This window comes from Platalea leucorodia (assembly GCF_965183815.1).
Source record: "Platalea leucorodia genome assembly, chromosome: 9".
Lineage (NCBI taxonomy): Eukaryota > Metazoa > Chordata > Aves > Pelecaniformes > Threskiornithidae > Platalea > Platalea leucorodia.
The window spans coordinates 24849892-24868861 of NC_138831.1; positions in this window are offsets into that span (position 1 = coordinate 24849892).

The following is an 18970-nucleotide window of genomic DNA, read 5'->3' on the forward strand; positions in this document are numbered from 1 at the left end:
TATTGACCTGGGAGAGGTGCTGGGCTCTGTTCCTGACTGCCAGTGTCCTGCTGCATGAACCCACCCTGTCAGTGCCTGCCCTTCCCTCTTAGCGCTTATCTTACAAAATGGTATTGTTAAGCCTGGGTTGGAGTGGGTGAATGATGACAGCTCAAAGACTCTTCAGGCCTTTTTTCTCTGGATCTTTGGGGGAAGCAGAACTGGACCTGCTTCAAACCTTCTTATTCCCAGCATGCCTAGCAGGGCAACAAATGCAGTTGTGTGGGCCAAGATAAAGAACTACTTCCAGCATCCTGGAGTCCACCCAAAGAACACCCATTCCTTGCTTTTTTATAATCAGAGGGTTCAGCAACTCTGGCAAGAAGCCATGAGGAGAAAGGCAGTAGCTCAGGTGGGTCAATCCCAGGCTGTTTCAGGTCAGACTAGTCAAAAGCAGTACCTTACAATGCAGGTGAAAAAACAGGGGGAAGTTCTGGCCCACTTGTTCCCAGCAGTTTGCTCTTTCAGTTGCATTTTCTTGGTTTGTCAAAATATTATTGTCTTGTTGCCTTTTACCAGAGTGAGAGTTGCGGGACCTATTGCATAAGGGAAATGGTTATCTCTTATGGATAAATGCAAGCTGAATACACAAGGAACAAAATTCTAGACAAACACGGAACCAAATTTATATGATATGTAGAAACCATAGATACCATATCATATAGATACTGTATCCTATGGTATATATTACCATAATTTAGTTTGTGGCTGCAAGAGAAAGGCAGATCTCAGAGGCTAGAAAACAAAGTGAATGAAGCTTTAGAGTTGTGTATGAAAAAGGGAACGTACACTGTCAAGGTCAACCTGGTTTTGTCATGTTTTCCAAGATGTCTCCCATTTAGAGAATTAAAGCTACTCATTAGGGGGGGGAAGCAACCTTCCCACAGTGGTCTCATCCAGAAAAGTGCAGTCCTCAAAAAGACTTCAAGTAGTTTATAAAATTCAGCATGCATTAAGACCAGCAAAGAAAATTCTTCATACAGGTAAAAGATTCAGTACACAAGAAGTAAAATGAAAACAGATTGTAAGAGTTTGGATTGCAAAGCCTTTGTATGAGGTTAAGAGATGAAAACAGAGCAGTTAATCATATAGTTTCTTATAATGACTTATAGTCACCCACAGCAGCAATGACAGTGAAGTTTGTGTGCCACTATGGCAGTATTAAAGTGCTTTAGAGTGTTTCAGTTAAATGACAATTTAGCCTTCTACTTACCTACACTGTGTACAGAGCTGTGATAATTGTGTGCATGCTCCACATTCAGATGCTGTTAATGAGGAGTTGTGAGCTGTCGGAGGATGCTCCTAGGTAAGTGCAGTTGTGTTTAGAGCAGGTGGGGCTTTGCATGCATACAGCATTCAGCCAGTTATTCTTCTGACCTCACTCAGGCCAGCATCAGGCCAGTACTAATTTTTTATTTATATTTGAAGATGCTACTCAATGCCTAAAGACTTTCTAATTTCATTAACATGCTCAAAGCCACCATTATGTGTGGCCTTATTGTAGGATCTCTGCTCATCAAGGAACTAAAATAACGCTCTGACATTATCTTTAAAAGCAAATTCTCAGTACCCGTGTAAAAGCTGTTCATAGTAAACCCACCATCTTAACTCACCTACTATTTATATGCCATATGTTGATTACACATAAACATGGCTAAGTTACACGTGCATAATATGTCCAAAGTATTTCTCTCATTCTGTTCAGACCTACTGATGAATGTGACCTCTGATGATAATTCATTTTCCAGGAGGACTTGAAACTGCTATTTAACTTACCTAAGTAATTTCTCATTCTTCCTGAGGCACGTCATCAGAAGACTTCCTTCTTAATTATAAATATAGGAAAGGGTGTGAAAAGGACTTGGACGTTGATATATATATGGGATTGTATGTTCCATTCAAGATCATTGTCTTCTGTATCATTAAAAATAAATCATAACTAGTTGTAAACAATTAATTCAATTTCCTTTATTACAGTGTAATTTAATTTCTCTTTGCCATACATTTTCATAATATTATTGTTTTACTCTCTCTTCATAATACATTGACTTACTCCCTCCCCCCAAGATCCCCTTCTGTTTTCTCTCAGTGGAAATAACACACTGCAGACCATCCCCTTGTAAACAGTAGCACTGGTATCTGTTTATTGCCAAAGCCTGCTTTACAGATGGGGCTTGCCCATTGTCACGTTGTCCCTGAGTAAAAATACTATTATTTCATTCGCTCTAGTCTGTGCGGGTTTTAATTTTGACTGATCTACTCCCTCTTGAAGGCTTTCTGTTCTACAGCTCATTCGGCATGTAAGATGTGTTTAACATGAGCTGGTAGACAGTATCATCAGATCAGCAAGCATTTATCCCCTCGCTGAGGCAAGTTCCAAATGTGGGACACTGGGAGGGACACGAGTGCCAGCATAAGGCAGGGCGTATTTTACTTCCCTGACTACCTGTCTTATGAAACCAGATCTGCTGGACTCTTGGAGACCTGCTGTGTTGTGAGTGCTTCCTTTCTTTGCCCAGGTCCTGGCCATCACCCTTGGAAGCGTGTTCACTTGGTGGAAGCTGCTGTCAAACACTGCTGCTGTGAATTCTCCTCATCAGTTTTTTAGGGGCAGCCTGATCTTCACTGGGGAAAGCTTGCGGAAAGGCAAATGGCAGTTAGAGAGCTGGGCCAAGCAGATCCATTTATGCTTTTCAGAATCTTTTAAAATTACTATAAGAGTGGTCTTCATCCTTCCCTTTCTTGACCACGAACTCAGACCCCAAGGAGTTCCCCAAATGTTGCCACTGGACAAAGTGTGGACAGGAAGGCATACCCCACATGTATTTATGAGAGAAATGCTGTAAATTATTTACCTATTAAAGCTACAGACTTTTCTGAGAAAAGTTAGTGTTCTGAGAAATTCCTCAGTTGCCTTGAAAGGAGGGAAAATAAATAAACCACTGGATTCAGTTCCATCATGGGATCTAAATCTCTACCAGCAAAGCAAGCATCTGGCTCTATGTTAATTCAGGGTAGCTTAATGTGAGACAAAGGAGCCCTTTTCCAGCTGTTCATCTGCATGGGTTCACCTGCATCAGTTGCACCCAGAATCTTTCTTTAAGGTTCCCTGTCTTGGCAACTCCTCTCAGGCAGCTATGGTGCAGTGCTAGATTAACGGTTGGACTTGATGATCTTAAAGTTCTTTTCCAACCTAAATGATTCTGTGATTCTCAGTTCTCCAGACTGGACATGCTTATTTGCTTAGGTAGTATCTTAATTGCAGGCAGATTATGAACGTTGGGTGCTGCGTATCTTGGCCCAGTTTGTCTCTCAAAGCCATTGTAGTCTTTTACCCTCCATGCTCTGAGACTTCCTGATGAGTGTTCTCTATTACTTGGGCATCCTGAAGAGCCTACTGGGTACAAGAGATGTAAACACTTAGGAAGAAAATGGAAAATAACACTAGGAAACAATGGGAGCCAAATGCTCCTGGGGAAGCTGGGTATATTGTTACTGGGATGTTGCCCAATCCGTTTACTTAACCCTGAGCCATTTTCAGACCTGCCTGGGGGCCTGAATAACTGGTTCCCTAACAGTGATCTACATTGTAGCATTAAATCTGGCAGCAAAGATAGCAAACCCATGTGTCATAAGGTCCAGATCTCGGGTGAAAGTACTTTTTCTCCTTTTTGCTAAACATTAAGGTACACGCTTCTTTTCATTATTAAGAAAATACTCCTTTTGAACAGGACCAAGACTACTGTGTGCTCCTGTGAATGGCTATCACTAGCTGAAATAGCAGCAAACCAACTCTGTCAGCTGATTGCAAAAGGACAGGAAGGGAGTTTTCTTGCAGATGTGGGACTGTAACATAGCTTTGCAGAAGGAAGGCTAATTCTCTTTATTTTAGAAACAATTATATTTCCCTTATTCAGTCTCTCTGTGTATACATATATATATATATGTTACTCTAGTCACACACAGATACTTGTGTGAAATACTGTTCAAAGGAGTGATTACTTTTCATTTAAATTATTGCTTTTTGTTGACTGCTTGTGCTGCTTTGCCAGGTATTCTGTAAGGCTATGCTGTGGAGGCTCGTGAGTCAGAGTTTTATAATCAGTCTGTGCGCATGCTGTGCAACAGCAGCTAGTCAATCTGGCCTGTTGTGTGCGTCATTTAGTCCTCTCTTGAATACATAAACTAGAGATGAAAAACGTCACCTGTTATTCCTCAGTACTCTGGAACTGTGATGTGTCTTTGTGATCTATCGATTAAGATGAAGGGCTGTGTTACAGTGCTTTGGGAAAAGAAACATTGACTAGAGATGCGGATACATTATCTCACTTTATCAGATAGGAATGCAGTTGGATGTGATTATGCTCAGCCAGAAATAATCTAATATCTGAAAGCATGAGAGACACCTTTAAATTCCCTACTTTAAAAAAAAAAAAAAAAAAGAGAGGGAGAGAGAGAGAAGCCTAGAGCTAGTTTCCCCCTGCTCCCCCCCCCCCCCCCCAGTTTCTCTTTGATTGTAACTGAATAGCAAAATATTGTATCTTTCATTTAGGTAATTAGGACTGCTGAATCCATTGACCTTTGTTTACGTCTTGCATATCATCTCTCCTCTGCTCCCTTCCTCTGCTCAATATATTTCAACCCAGATAAATGTGTGTAGTGCAGGTAATGTTAACAATCACACTGAGGACCATGTCTTAGCTTGCACTGCCAGAGCAAAGTTGTAGGAGCTGTTCGCTGTGTACCCTTCACACACTGGGCATGGGTGCGTGAAGTGTGTTAGTACTTCCTGAATGCAAAGTAGGAGAGAAGATGTTGAATATGCAGGAAAGAGGTGATTTATAGTTCTGAAGAGATACAATGAGCCATCTGTGACTCTTACCCAATCCTCCTCTAGTGTATGTGAATATGATACCTCCTGACATATATTAATGCCCCCCCCCCAGCCTCTTCTAATGTCATTTATTCTGCCTCTGTTACAATCAGCAAGGCAATGGGTCTTCCTCCCACTAGAAGGAAAAAGGTAATCTTGCAGCCTTCTCCTCCCAAGGCCACAGTCAATGTCTCACAGTGAATCAGCTGCCAAAGGACGTTCCCGCAAAAGTCTGCTCACACCCTGTAACTTTTTTGTATCTTAGCTAAATATAGCATAGGTAATAATTTTACTGACACAAGGTAAATGGGCATCATTTTTCTTTAGAGAGTCTCTGCTTGGGATGCTGTATGATATATGGCTTTAGAAAGGAGACTTTTTTGTAAGGTATGTGTCTTGATGCCAGATTGCACAATGTTGTTATACATTGGTTAAATCAATACAGTGATGCAGTAAGTACTTTCATATCAATTGATCTATTTCATTTAAAAAATATATATTTCTATATATCTGGTGCTGTCTAGATCCGTATCACTCATTCCTACTTCAACATAAACCTTACCATTCTCATGTCTTGGGAGGACTTGAACTCAGGGAAAAAGAACCACCGATCTGGAATACAAAATGTTTGCATACAATTAATATAGAAGAGATGATGCTGAAAAAAACATTTAATGAAGTGCTCTTAAATATGGCTCTTTGGCAGCTTCATTTTCACTGTGCCCACTAAACCACTTCTCTTTCTCTTACCTTATAATGTAAGTTTCAATGATGTTCAGTGTCTTTATGCAGCTCCGAACAGCCATTAGATGTCTCAGTTCCACAACCAGACATTTCTACCAACGTGCAATGCTGCAACAAAAAGTTTCTTTGGCTCAAGACTGAAGGCAAGCTACCTTCAGTCTTAGAGGTTAGCCTTGTGTAGCTGAAACTGGGTGATGTTGTGTTCCAAAAAATCATTTTCAGCTATGATTTAAATAATTTTGCAATCTATTTATGCCCTAGAAAATAGCATTTATACTAAGTGTTACTACCAATGTGATTGCCATCTTCAAGAAAATATCATCTTAAATAGGAACATGACCTGAACAACTAACTTATGTGTTCTGTGGCACAGACAGGATCAGGCTTCCTGCAAAAATGCAAGAGTGACGGGTTTGTTTTTTTTTAAAAAGTTTGTTGCTCTGTAACCTGCTATTCAATGTCCCAAGGGATTTGTGAGGAAGTGAGAGATACAGAATTCCCTCCTGTGTCTGGTTGCATTAACATCCTCGACTCCCACCTCGAAGGAGAATGCTTAAACTGCCAGACTAGTCTAGGCCCTGGCAATCCTCACCACTCCTGCTGAACTCTGTAGTAAATAATTTTCATTAGGCCAGATAGAGGGGAAGGAGTGATCGTGACTCTTAGACAAGTCATTTAGGAGGAGAGATTTCAGTTCCCTGCTCCCAGGACTAGTTCTGTCCTTTTACAGCGCTAAGTTGTATAGCAAATATAGCAGGAGCTGTGGAAATAGAGTTCAGATCACAGGACTCTTCCCTTGCAGGTAAGTCCTCTAATCCCTGCACTGTGCACTCATTGTACTCCCTTGCTGTCCCAGTAAAGTAATTGTTGAATAATGCTCTGGCTCCAGCAGAAGGGAGGTGAGTGTGACCACTCAGAATAAGCTGCCAGGTGGTGGTGTGGGCATGATGCTGTGAGTGAGAAGCGGAGACTGCAGCAGAATCATTTCTGGCATGAGTGGTCTAACCACTTGCATTTCCACCTCTACTTTCATCGAAGTGTCATGTTCAGGTTTTTTGAGAACAAAGGGGTTGGCATATTTATTTGTGGAAAGTTCTGGACTGTGTTTCTAAGTGGATACCATCACTTCAGTGCAAATCTTACTCACGTGTTGTGGGAGAGCTGGGATTTAAGACATGCAGAGATGAGTTTTATTGCACTGTTACCAGTAACTATAAGCCAAGCATGACTTTAGGCAGCTTCCCGCTCAATTGCTGGCTGAGTTTGGACAGTGAATTTTTAAGCTCCTGTACCACATACAAAACCTATGAACCCAGCTTAGGGTTTTAGTTTTCACTCTAGGGATCTAACTTTCTGCAGTGCTGTATCCTTTTTGGATCTAGTTGAATCTAGTGCTGCTGTTGGGCTGTGTGTCTACTCTGAAATAAAGCATAGGTACTGTTCTACACCCGGTTAAGTTATTCCTAGCCTCAGAGAGACTCATTTGCAGTCTCTTGTTCTTGTAGTGGCTAGTAAAAAACAACACCTGAACAGGCATTTAATTTTCATGGTATGCCTAGGAATCTGCAGACAGCTGTTTCTGTGCTCTTCAAACAGACCAAAGATCAGCCATCTTGGGTGTAGAGCTGTGTGGATACGGGACTTACTAGCTCAGTCATCATGCCATACTAATACACTTATACACCTTTTAGACAGAAGCTCACGTTCAGCCAGCTCCAGACTATCAAGGTCCTTAAAGAATTGCTGTAATTCACATTGCTAATGTTCACTTTAGAAAGAACAAAACCGTATGTCTCTGATTCTTCTAATTATTTCATGTGCTTTCTTTTAGAGAAAAAGCTGTTCAGTTTTTTTTTTTCCCCTCTCAGAATACCAATGTAAACATCCCAGAAAGGGAGAATTTCCTTAAGAAGGTGTTCCTTAGTGTGTTATTAACTCTGGAGTACTTGTCTTGATGGAGGAATGAGAATTAATTGGCTGGTTGTGAGCTGAGAATGCTGGCAGTAGGAGATTCTTTGTCATGTCAAAGGCGATAAGCTCTGATATATTGCACACTGCTTCAACAAAGGATTTGGGGCAAAGAAATGGTGGCTTGTACAGTAGTTTTAACGTTTGAACCAGTGAAATGTTTTTTATACACACATGCTGCTTTCCTGGCTTGTGCAAATATTTTCAACGTGTACTAAAAAATACAAACATAACACTGTTATTGCTGAAGCTTTAGGGTAACAGAAGAGTCCACAAACATGAAAGTTAAAGGGCTTATGTTAATTTGGCTTACTCTCAATGTTGAAAGATTGTGTAGATCCTGCATCTTCTGGATAAGCACTGTCTTGTTCAGGCAGGCTGCCCATTGCCAGTTACATAACCACGTCCACAGAACCGGCTGTAGGCTGGGTGAACTAATGCAAAAGGAATATGAACCTGGCTAATCCCGCTTCTATCTTTCAAAACATATCTGGTGATATAATACCCTGTGCTCTGCTGGGAATGGAGTCCCGGGAATGCAGCGTGCTGCCCTCAGCCAGGCCGGGGCCAGCAGGAGAGTCTGGTGGCTGCTTTCCTACAACTTAGGACCCAGTCCAAGATGAAAAGAAACAGGAGGGTAGCACTGAGTAGCTTAAGGGGAGGGAGGCAAACTATCCGGAGCAGTTGAGAAATGAGCTTTTGGTATAAAGGTTAACCAGTCACAAAGAGGAGACATGAGCATCTTAAATCTTTAGCCAGACAGAGGCCCTGTGCACAGGATTTGTACATGCCTGGAAAGCAAGAAACCCATGTGAGATATACAAAGTGGTTGAGCAAAATATATGCTGTTTGTCTCTGTAGGCCGTCATGACATGAAAGAATGTACTTGCGTTCCTTTTTGATAATAAGTATCAGCCCTGAGACATTGAGGGGAAGCAAAAGTGCATGAAAGTCAGATTTCTTCACTGCATAGTTTTAGATGAAAAGAAATGTAGATACAACTGTCATAACATTGCAATATTCTTCTCGGCATTAGTATTCCCAGGAAACATATAATTGAACTCTTTGGGATAACTGCTGACTTGCCAACAAAACTAAACAAGTTGTGACAATCCACTACTGATGGAGTTGCAAACAGCTTACCTCCTTCACTGTCCTTTCATAAAGATGAGGGCTCTCAGCATAGTCTTTGGGCATATTTTAAGAGACCACTTCAACTTGGGGAGGTGGGTAAACATTCCAGGTTGTAGTGTTAGCACATAGGTTGGTCAAAGTTCAGATAGGCTAGACATTATGGTAACAGATACAAATATTTTTTCACAAAAATAAAATAAACTTTTTAATGAAGTACAGTAGCAAAAATCTGGAGCCTTGAACATTAATTTGGCAAATGGATTGCATGCATGGTTTGAGTTTTTGTTTCCGAAAATACAGATGTCACAAAATAATAGCCATATTGAATGATAACATGGAAAACAGATAAATGCAGCTAAAGGTATCACTGTGGATTTGCATTTTCCTAGCCTATTTATAGATACTTTGATATGAAATTTAAGTTCATCAAGATTCATTGATGAGAAACTGTTGAATTCTACTTCATCTATCAGATGATATGCAGCCAGCTGTGTGGGCATAGAGAAGGGATGGGGGAGTGTCAGCCTAAAGAAGGTGCAATTCAAGAAATCTTTTCTTAATTCTCCTTTTCCCCCCCTTGAGTTTTTTACACAGTATCTTGCACATTTCCTTTCTGGTAAGACGTAGATATGATGGAGAATGCACTCTCACTCAATTAGTGTGGAGACAGTGAACACGGTGCTGCCCTTTCCTCTCTGCAGTCAGAATCAAACAGAGAACACTTCCATGTATTGATTTGCAGTGCTCTTTATGTTTAGGAGTAGCGAGATTTGACAAATTATTTGCTTCCCCCACTGGCTTTATCAGTAAAGCTGTCCTAGTTTGACTAAATGCCAGGCTGTTTTTCGTAATACCAAGTGATGGGAAATGAACCAGAGATACTCTGATTGAATGGGTGAGAAAATTCCCTAACGAACTAGAAGAGAATAATCAGTACAGTAGCTGGGACTTGCAGAATACTTACAGTTTGTGAAAACTGCACAGATTATAGGTTTTTACAATTATATTTAAAAAGTCAGTGTTCTGATTGTCTGGAGGAACAAACATTAAAGATCAGCATAGCTTTTTGTAAGTTTGTCATAATAATAATGGAGATTATTACTAAGAGTTATTAAAAATTGTTAGTGATGGCTCCAATCTCCCTCTCCATGTCCACTTATTATGGTAAATGAACGTATTCATTTTGCAGGTGGTTATAACTAATTTTAGTAACGTAATCATTAATTCCCTTTTTTCCTTCCCCTTTTTTGTACATCTGTGATTAAACATTAAATAGAGAATGTTTAAACATTCCCTTTGGAAAAAAGTGTGTCATGTGGTGGGACAGGAATGGGAAGCTGGTGCCCTGTTCTCCGTTTCTTATTGTGTATTGTATAATCTTGGTTCCAGGCACAACAGAAGTTTACCCAAAACAACAATTGTGTCGGTACACAGGTACTGATGGCATTTCCTAATGGCTCACAAGGATCAATCAAAATGTTTTAATGCTCTCAGCTAGAGCCAAGTGCTACCCTCCCTTTATAGTTAGTTGTGTGAGATCAGAGAAACTCCCTTTACTATTTCAGTTAGTTTGGTGACACTGAGAGGAAAACTTAGCTCATGGATTTCAAGTCTTTGTGATGTGGGCCTAAGCAAGACTTCAGCTGAACCAGCTCAGTGTGCTGTCATGGACAAAATCTTGAATAATGTAATTCCGTTGACTGAAAGTGAAGTATTCAGAAACAGGAGGTGAAACAAGAACAGATTTTGACCTCTTTTAAGGTACATATTTTTTTAAAAAATCACGGTCCATCACTGCGGTGTTGGAGTGCCCTCCACGTATCAACAGTTATGCTCCAGACTGTAAAGGTACATAGGAGTCTGACTCCTTTTCAGATATCTGTTGCCATTCCTCTGTCATGCTGCATGTGTGCTTTGGGCTTCCTTATTCGTATTAGGTCAATTATAACTGTGAAATCAGTCTCACCCCAAGTACCTGTTGGCTGTGCAAAAACCCTACTTTCACTTGTGTAACTGTGAACATGTTTCATAAAGTTGTGACTTGGGCAGGCAGGGGTGGCTAAGGCTTGGTCACTCCCATTTGATGGGAAAAGCTGCGTTACAAACCAGAAATATGGTTTTGGGATTATCTAGACTGTCTATTCTAAACATTCATTAGGTGCATGTATGTTTTCCATACGATGAGCAGAAATGATGGCCTGTTTCATTAGAACAAGCTCCGGGCACAAGAATTTTTGTGTCTCTCTGCTTCTCAAAGTCATGCTCATAACTTCTTCCTGTCTCCTCTTGCTGCATTCGAGCTGCAAGCCTCTGTCTCGGCCCTTTGTTGTAGTCACTTCATTTTTTAACAACTAACTTCTCAAATCCAACACGTGTCAGCAAACGTGGGAGCTGGGACCAGAACTTAGTCTAGCTGCGTTTAGTCAACCACCCTAGCCTCTCCAAAAGTGAGTATGCTAAAAAGAGCTTGTCCACCTGTAAATCTTGAATTATGTACCCCTCAGTGTATCTTCCATAGACTGGACAGTGGCTGAATATCCAGTTCTGTTGGAAAGGTGACGGATATGGCCTTCAACCCCTCACTGGGAGACAACTGAGCTTATATCTCCCACTTCTCAAAATCAGGCTACTGTAAAAATAATATCCACTAGTGCTGCTTATCAGAACTTTACAGAAATTGGTACTTATTTTGTAAGGAACACAGTCTGGTCTCTGTGTGTTATGCATTCTTTAATAATACCTACCATCACAAGTCTCTTGCAGGACACAGGCAGAGAAACAGCTGAGTTTTAGATCTTGACTAGCTGCAGGTCTCAATGCAGCGTTGATTTTGGCAGGGGTATGAACATCCAGGGAGCTTTAACGTAAAAAAAGTGCAGTAGCTGTGGACTTGAGGCAGCTTATATTCAGGGGAAAGGAATGGTTCACAGTTTTAGCCTTAGATACTAAAACTCCACTAAGATATTTGCTTAGGCTTTGAATGGAAAGTGAGTGGCAGAAGCTGGAAGGAAAACCAGGGCATGGAGTCTCCACACTAAATCAGTTTGTTTTGTGCACTAAGAACATATGGATGTGGAGGGTGTCAAATGCCACCTGGTCAGCAGAGTAACAGTTCATATCCACATCCTACTTAAGTATTGATGTGGGATGAATGCTACTGTAGCATTTTATTGTTCACAGTGCTGCACAGTGCTGGGTAGTGTGAGCAATAAGCTCATAAGCTTCCAATGAAGAAGACTATCTTCCACTCCCATTATACTGCAGAACAAAATTAGTAGTCTCCTAGGCTTTGTCAAAGTGGAACAAAAGTCCCCTACTACTGGTGTAGAAATAATTACCATTCATTTACTTGCTGTGGCTGAGGGAATGATGCAAGTCTTTTCTTTTTTAAACCCCTTCTCAGCAGGTAAAGTATCTGTAATGGCAAGGAACAAACCAACATGGGCTGCTCTCTTTGCATGTGCATTTTTTTTTTAATCATAAGAAATTGAGTATTTTGAGAATCAGAGACTTCGTGGTGTTATGAAGACGAAAATGTGATTTAGAGGTTTTAAAAAAAAAGACAGAGTAGTTCAAGTCACTTACTTATCTTTATTATTTAGAAACCAACTCGTGGATTTATGAAAAAGGTTAATGCAGGGGACAGGGGAAGAAGGTTTGACTCATTAATTTTTAAGCTGGTGCTATGGGCAGGAGCACTGTCTCCATATCCTGATAGGTTTCTGGACTCAGGGGGACCTAACCCACTGACCGATTAAGGCTCATAATAAGCTTTCATAGCAGAGCTATATGCCAAAGCAGTATGGTTGCTGTTTAAATGCAAACTTTCCATGGCTTAGTAAGAAAAATGACAGGTCTGGCTGAAACTCTCTAGATACTTTGTTTTCTGAGGATCATAACAAGTGGATTCCTGCTGCTAAGAGAGGATCTCACCTTACACTTAGGAGGCAGTGGCTTTCCTGGTTTTCAAGAAAATTTTAAAAGCTCAAAACCAAGAGTGATGTAAAAAGAGTTCAGGAAGTATTAATTTAAAATATCTCATTGATTGTAACCTATTGCCTGAATTGGGGAAGGAGGAGACTGCAGGACTGTTCCTCAGCCCTGGGTTTGTGAAAATAGTCTTCTGACACTCTGTGATTTGCTGCTGAATTCTGGTATTACAATGCTGCTACAATATATAAAAGCTGCTACAGTGTTGAGCAGTTTCCTCGCATTTTAGCTGTGATAGCAAATACAGTTCTGTGCACCACTCTGTGACTGGTCCTACACAGTGCCATGTTCCCAACTCTTTCACATAGAAATATTTCTTCAGCCAGTAACCCACAGTAAGGGAAGATGTGTAGTGTGGGACCTATCCTTCCACACAGTTAGGATATAGAAGCGGGGAGAGGTGTGTGTGTGTGACAGAGAGAGACAGAAAACAGGGAAGGTTGTAACAAGGTGGAATTAGAAAGAACATTGCTGCAGGGGAAAAATACATCAAAAGGTCAAACCACAGGTTGAAAAACAGCATCTGGGAGTGGCAGAAGAAATCCTGAACAAACCCCACCTATATCAGGTAGAGTAGCCTCAGAAAACAAGAAAGTCTTGGCTCTGTATGGTCTTACATGGGCAATAGACAGCAAACAGAGTAAACTGGGCAGAAACCCAATGCTCATGATTCAGCAGTGTGAGACACTTCTCACCCAATGCCCACGGTTCAGGAGTGTGAGACACTTGTCTCTGAGGACAGCTCTGCAGTGGTAAGAGCCGGGAGAGGAGAGCTTCCTTCGCTCATCCTGCTGGTCTCTTCTGCTAATGATAGTATTTACCATCCATGTGCTTACAGCGTAAAATCCACCAGGTAGGCACCACACCATGCAGTTTTAATGGTCAGGCACAGGCCTTCACGCTGGTCACAAAAAATCTGCACCTGGTTAAAACCTGAGCTCTCTTTCTTTTCTCCAAGCCATACTTCTTGCAGGGGAAAACAAGAATTTCAGAAGAGGACAAAAGTTGAATTATTAGTCTAAGTAAAAATGTGCCAGTAATGCTTTTGAAGTATATTTACAGGGTATGCATCATGCATACACAGAGTCCACTGCCACCCTCACATCTGTGTTCTGTGGATTGCAATGCCGTAGCAAAAAACACCAAGCACATTCCCGAATATAGAGTACAAGACAAAGTCACTTTGGGAAAATGCACTTTTACAATCAGTTTGAAAGGGTTTAGGTCAGAACAGAAATTTCTTTGAATAAAAGGAGGTTGTGTTTCATAAGAATAAACCATGACCAAAGGCTGTAGTTCCTTTGATATGAACAGTCAATTTACTTTATTGGTGGGCATATACATCTCCAATATAATTCAGAAAAATTCAATTAAAATCTGTTTTCAACACAAGGCTTTGAAAATTATACTTGTGAGGTAATTTATTTCTTAGTGAGCTTAATCAGGGTTGAGAAGCATTTATCTCAGGAACTCTCTTTTATTAACAGTTTATTGCTTTATCCGACAAAAAATTACCTCATTTTTAAATCTTTTTAAAAAGATGATAATTTCAGCATTTGACCACTCCTGTTTCTCGCAGCCATCAGTACGTTAGTCAGATAGAGGAACAGGCTAGTATGTTTTGGTTGGTGCTTTTTGTTTTGATCTGCCGTGACCTCTCCCGTTTTTAAACCACTGGAGGGCAGAATAGAGACAAAGGAAACCTGTTTTGAAAACAGGACTTTGTGTGCTGCAGGGATTTATGCATGCAGGACGTTTATTTTCTGCAGCTCCATTTCTAGTCATTGTGATTAAGGCCATATACAGTGAAATGTTGGCACAAATAATTAGAGGAAAACTACAGTTGTTTTGAATAAGAGTAAAAACTTTTTGCCAATATTTAGCAAATTCTTTTGGTAAGTCTGATGGAATAAGCCTCCTTGAACACTCAGGTTATATTGCAAAACATGCTGCAGAAGAAGCAACTCCAAAATTAAAAAAAGGAAGTATCCATCTGACAGCAGTATATGCATGGGCTTCAGGTGAATGGTGTCATCACAGACAAATTTTGGTAGTTAAAAACCGATGTCTGGTTTGGAAATTCACTTTATTTTGGGAAAACACATAAGCTGGACAAATTTATTAATTTCTCTATTTGCATAATTAAAACACTATTGTATACCTTGCTATAAATATCAACCTTTTCATATCTTTGATGCAATTGTTCCAATACAGCTGTAGGAACTCCATTATCTCAATGTATTTGGTACTTTTCCTGTCTTGTTTTTCCAGTTATTTAAAAGTAAAAAGATTTAGGTGCTGTATTGAACTGATCTTTGTGGGTTGTTGGAGGGTGTTTTTTGGTTTGGTTTTTTTGTTCTTTTTTTTTTTTTTTTTTTTAAGGGAAATATATTCTGCTCAGTAGCAGTGACGTAACAGCATTCAGCAAAACCTTGCTAGCACTCTCAAACAGTCTGGCAACATAAAATGACACAAATTAGTGAATGTTCATATCACTGCAATGAGTTGGCTGCTAGTATAAATGAATATCCCTAACATATGCTATTGATCCCCACCCCAAAAATGACTCATAGAAAGAAAAGCCTTTGAAGAGTATGTACTAAACATAAAAATCCTTGTGGTGGAGGTAGAATGGGTTAGCATTGAGCGAGCGTATTTTAGACTAGTGAAGTGCCACTAATTCAGTGTTGTGCTTGTCACTCCTCAGGAAGGAAAGGCCAGTTCCTTGTATCTTGCTTTGCACCAGTGACAGGGATTTACACATTTCTTGTGATGCATTATAGCTTCTATTTTTTGGTTTGTTTTAATGCCACAAATGCAGGGCCTTCCATTGTGACGTATAAAACTGTAGATGCCGATGGGCCCACAACATACAACAGTGAGTAGAAAAGCTGTTGATACTGTTATGCAGCATCTCACCATCTTCTCAGCAAGCAATAAACCAGCAAGCACAGCTCTGTTAAAAGTCCAGCTTCTGTATTGCTCCCGTGTTATTTTGATTGAAGTAGAAGCAAGCTTAAGCTCAGCTAAGCAGTGAAGCATTTGGGTAACGAGTGCATCATTTATCTATATTAAAAAAATAAAAAAGGAAAAAAAAAGACTTGTCTAGACTGGGAAAATAAGTGGGGTTAGAAGATGCCTCAGCTGATGAGTTAAATAACATCTATTTAAACAGCGCATACACTAGAGACAAAGATGGGTCCTATTAGTGAGTACTTCCCCTGGTCCCAGTGAGTAGTAAATAAGGCTGACTGTAACTTATGTTCTAGGCAGTAATTAAAATATGTGAGTTAAGTTTTGTGAACTGACCTATTTTAAAGTCCCACCTGCTTTCCTGCCAGTTCTCCAGGCAGAATAGTAACCCAGCAACTTCCAAGAGACTGTTCCACTATTTTGCCCCACTTTGATCTAGGGCTTAATGCAGGTGAGGTGTCCAGTGGCTGGAAGACAGGTCATTCCTAGTGAAAATACATATCCTGTATGTATCCTATGTCTTACTTGCCTGGTTTTGATTATCTACAAATAGAAGCACTCCTTTATGTCACAGGACAGCTCTTATAAAGGGTCTTATGAGATCTGGTTCTGTCTTGTAAAGGGAATCTGGAGCGCAGATGCCAGCCAAAAAGATAACTTGATGATATGCTTGCTTGATAGCTCAAATCAGCTGCAGAAACATCACAGCTGCCTGCACCTGGCTCCATGTTCCAGGATCTCCCAGGTGAAGGCCTGAGGCCTGGTCGATCTGGGTGCTCTCCCCAGGCACAAAGCAGCAACAGAGCAAGACAGTCAGCAAAAGGAAGCTCAAGTATTTTTCACTGTGGGTCTTCATTTTACTGTTGGGTAGTCTTAAATTTTCATTACTAACCCTGTGTTAGCAGTTTATGTTTTTGCCTTTTATTTCACATAAGGTGAAAGCATGGTTTTTTTAGCCAACTAATTCTGTGCTTCTGGAAATCCTGCTTCCATTATTAGCAACCTGACTGCTTTTTACAAACTATGAATAGCAAGTGAGTATAACAATGTATTTTCCTTGTGATGAAGACAGCATTTAAAGTATAGAGCAGCTATTAAAAACTGTAAAAAATGCAATTTTGATGTTTTTCAATTTTTATTATGGTAGACAGGTAGTTTCATGTTAGAGATAAGCCTATCTGTAAGTGAAATAATTACTCTTTAATTAAGATAATTATAAAAACAGGAATGTAAATACTCAAGGTATAGTATACCTCAACATTTTTTCTTTCACATTATCCACAAACTTATCTTGCATACCTAAACCCTGTTTTTACTTGATTACAACAGCATATGCTCAAAACTGAAAACAGAGTAAGCAATTAAACTGTATGTAGACTGTTAGGTTTAATAGCTGAGAAAGACTTTTTGTTGTCATTTCCATAATTTCTTCAACCTTTATCTTTTTAGCTCATTTTCTAAGGAACTCGTGGGATTCTCCCACCAGTCTCTTATACTGAATCTTATTTCCAGCTAGATTTGGTCACAGGGAAAAGTCCCCTTAGGGTGCACAAAAATATCTGGTCAAATGTAAGAGACTTTACTAGTACTGGAAAAGGCAGTAGGAGAGGGTGAACTTTTATTAGAGAGACAGGTGAAAAATGTTCTGAATGCCCCAGCTGTAGGAAAAGTTTTGTATTTTGAGACTGCAGAGAGTCCAACCATGAACCAGCAATGAGGGGCCAATCAAATTGCATTAGGTCTGCTGCTGCTGGAGTTGATTATTGATTCTATGATTATTTGTTTCATTTATTCTGATAAATCGTATCAAAATATAAATCTCTTCTGTGTCTTCTTAATATATAAATCTAGTGATTTCACTTGCAAACACAAAAATGCAACAGCAAATTCATCATTCTATTCTGATCAAGGAAAAATTAAGAGAATAACCAACTCTTTACAATCACAGAGCCCATTATTTCTAGGCTAGTTCCTGTATCTAGTCCTATACAGTAGTGAACAAAAGTTATTACAGACTGATGGCAGTTTTGTGATTTTTTTTTTTTTTTTTTTTTTTAATAAAAATGAGAAGCATGCATATGGAATTAATATTCTAGGGGAATACTTCTTATGCCCAACTACTATCTAGTAAATCTGTGTACATTTGTTTCCCCTACTTCTTGTCTCTTTATGGAAAGTTCTTTCTCTGATTTGTCTGTGCTGCAAAGGGGCCCATGGTGTTCCTCTTTGAGTCTCACAGTGTTATTCCTTGTTAATAATAGTGATTTTTCTAACTGGGTCAGTTGTTTAATTTTCATTGTTCACCTTTATTCAGGTGTATATGACACTGCAGAACTTGATATGGAGGATCAATCCCATGAGTCCAAAAAGCAACATTTCTGGCACAGTTGCCGAGATGCCGTAGGAGAGCATTTCCAAATACTTGGAAGCTGTATTGCACATTCATAATGTTCTGTTATCACAGTTTGTTGTCTCTATGATCTGCCTGTGCTTGTTTTAGACGAATATAGTAGTAGTGTGGGAGTTGCATGCTGTAGTGCCAGAATCTCTATTATGCACAATGGGTGTAGGAAATCCCTGTATCTCCCATGCAAATGTGCACTGTAAATGACAGCTCTTTGGCCCTAAGAAAAATGAAACATGTTAAAGACATGTGGAAGAAAAAAAGAAGCAAAAGCTGCACCTGGATTACTTTTCAGAGTGTCAGTGTCAATACATATTGCTGCATATTACCTGTTATGGAACAGTAGTGGCTGTTTGCTGCTATGCTGAACTACATGAATCTGAACGATATCTTGATTTTGTAAGACACCAAATGAATCTGGAGAGGATGCTGAGTACCCTCAGTGCCCATTGAAAAGGGAGACTATATCAAATTAGGGGGAGATAAGAACACTCAATACCTTAAAAATCCAGTTATCTGACGGCTTGTTCAAACTGGGAAACTCAAAGTTAAGTCATGTTCAAAGTGTTAAATTCCATGAGCAGAACTGGCACCTCTGCAGAGTTAACACCTTTTCACTACTGAAACAGAGAATCAACAGGGCATTTATTGCACTTTAGCAAGTGTAAAAAATATATTCAAAACCACTAATTCAGTTTAATGGAATTTACTTCCCTGTGCGTCCTCTAAGAGCTCAGTTCCACTGGGAAGAGCACTAAAGTCTTGTAAAATGGAGGTGCCAGCTTCTAGTTCTGCCTTTGCTTTGTGCAGAGCTCAGAGGATAACTCAAGTCTCCTGGACAATCA